A 2,263-nucleotide genomic window follows, 5' to 3' on the forward strand; every position below is an offset into this window, starting at 1 on the left:
ATCATCCCCATGCTGAGAACAGAAGAGAGGTCAGTACAACTTGATACAAGTAAGCAAAAGCAGAGTACTTGATGACTTGTGTATCTGTCAACTTCCTGGATGTCCTCCTTGGGGTCTCACAGGCAAATCCATGCACAGTGGCCACAGCTAAAGGCATAATCTTCCCACTGGAATCAATTCATCCTCCAAAATTCCCGGTTACATTCAGGCTCCTCAATCCAATACATGGACAGGAGCCTCAGCTGCTCCCTCACCCTTCCAGGTTCACCTCCTGAACATCTCTCAAATATGCCGTTTTCACTTCTTGTGTAGTAACTGGTGTGTCTTCATCTCTGCCCAGAGTGTTTCATCTACCCCCAACTCTCTGTCCATCCTTCCTAAGGACACCAGAGCAGTAAACCTGAAATCCACACTCATCTGGACATCTCCCTGTCCTGCTTAAGAAGTTTAAGATCTCCATTGTAAGGTGCAACCTCTGTTCTATGGCTCAAACCACCCAGACCAGGGCTCTTTCTATCCTATGAGCCCTCAAGTGATGGTTAAGAATGACAAGGCTCCCCGTGCAGTGGAAGAGCAATTTAATTTGGTGAAGAACATGGACTACAACACATGCCTAATGATAAAGGAGGGGGAGCAGTTTCCTCAGAGAGCATGCTGCTCTGGTCTTCAAACAGTGGCCATTTCATTGTCCAGAACATGGGACAGCCTTCTGTGAGCCCTCAGAAGCTGGGCAGGGAGTTGATCGAAGAGCTGGAAATGGTTCTGTTGGGAGAAGACCCCAATCAGAATAGAGACTCAAGATCACTGGCTCTTGTTGGTATTGGCCCATCATCAAACTCAGCCTCCAGAGGGAGGGGAGGAGGCTGAGACCCTGGGGATAGGGGTCTTGTATCAGCCACAATGGTAGCCCAGGCCTAGTTTCATGGGGCTCCTTGTGAATGTATTTGAGTGTGTGTGTGTGTCTGTTTATCCACGTGTACTTGTGTGTGCTGAGTCTGTAAATGTGTGCATATGAGTGTAAGTGTGCTACTGTGAGTGTGTGCCTTTATATGATTGTCTGAGTTACCACCTGTTTGTCTGAGCGTGTGTGTGTGTGTGTCTGTGTGTATCCATGATCATGTGTTTCTCTTTGTAGCTATGATGCACTGCTGTCTGTGTCTCTCCATTTCTGTCAGCATTTATGTGGATGTCTCTTTGCATCTCTGTGTGCGTCAATATGGCTCTTCCTTCTGTCTGTTTGGTTGTCACTGTACCAAACCCCTACTTCCCCCAACTGGTAGCCAGCTACCAAATCCTGGGGACTGGGTAGCAGCACTCACCAGCTAAGCAGAGGCCGGTCCCTTCCCAGAAGGCTTAGACCTTAATGGCAAAATCCAGCCCATAGACCGTCATGTCTGGAAAAGGAAAAAACAACAACCAAAGACCAAAGTGATGGTCTCAGTGTGAAGGAGTCCAGGGATACCTCACATGTACTTGATGCCTGGGGCCAGGGAATAGGAATACTGGAGATTCGCCCAACCCCACGCAGGGCTTTGAGGCGACCTTGCCTCCTATACCAACCAGCCCAGCTGTTCTCAGTGTCAAGGATGACAGAGAGACAGGGGCTGTAACTCTAACATTATCTGGATTATTCAAGGCAAAACAGAAACTAAAACTGGGGAGAGTTGACGCTGGAGGGAGCTAGCATCCTACGGTGTGTAGGGACAGAGCTCCTTCAGGGAAATCACTGCTCCTGCGGTGGAGGAGTGAGGGCTTACCGGCAGTGGCCTCCACCAGGGTGGTGTCCAAGCTGCTGAGAACCTCTTTGAACAGAGGGCACACCTGATCCAGGGGCAGAGACGGGAGTTAGACAAAGTAGCACTGCCAGGAGACCCTGGGAGTAGCAGCATCCCAAGGATCAATTCTCTGGGGACATTTTCTACCATTTTTTCTGTATCTGAGAGTGTCTGATTCTCAGCAATCCCATATCCAAACTGGGAAGAAAGAGAAACTGAAAGCTTGTGTGTGAAGTGCCCAACCACACAATGAGCCATTGTTCACCCTGTGACGTGACATCTGTTTCTAAATAGGGTGGGCTGCTTTGGGAGGGGTGAGTTTCTGGCTATAGGAGGCACCCAAGCTTGGGCAGGAAGAGTACTCATCTGTGCAATAGGGGGCTAGACTGGGAGCTTCTTGGGGCAGGGGCAAGTCCATTTCAGCTGCAGTGAGGGCCTGGTAGAGCAAGAATCAAATAACACATTTTGAAAGATGGAAAGAAGAAACA

At 49.2% G+C, this 2,263-nt stretch overlaps 1 long non-coding RNA gene across 1 annotated transcript; it reads right to left on the reverse strand.

Annotated features, from left to right (window-relative positions):
* Positions 1–572: 572 nt before the first annotated feature.
* Positions 573–1,967, reverse strand: LOC139078143 (uncharacterized). The gene is made up of 3 exons (XR_011530945.1): positions 1,758–1,967; positions 1,320–1,394; positions 573–762 (listed from the first exon to the last, which is right to left on the reverse strand). It is a non-coding gene; the product is annotated as an uncharacterized lncRNA (long non-coding RNA).
* Between the last annotated feature and the right edge of the window lie 296 nt (positions 1,968–2,263).

Source organism: Equus przewalskii, chromosome 21 (genome assembly GCF_037783145.1).
Source record: "Equus przewalskii isolate Varuska chromosome 21, EquPr2, whole genome shotgun sequence".
In the NCBI taxonomy this organism is placed as follows: domain Eukaryota; kingdom Metazoa; phylum Chordata; class Mammalia; order Perissodactyla; family Equidae; genus Equus; species Equus przewalskii.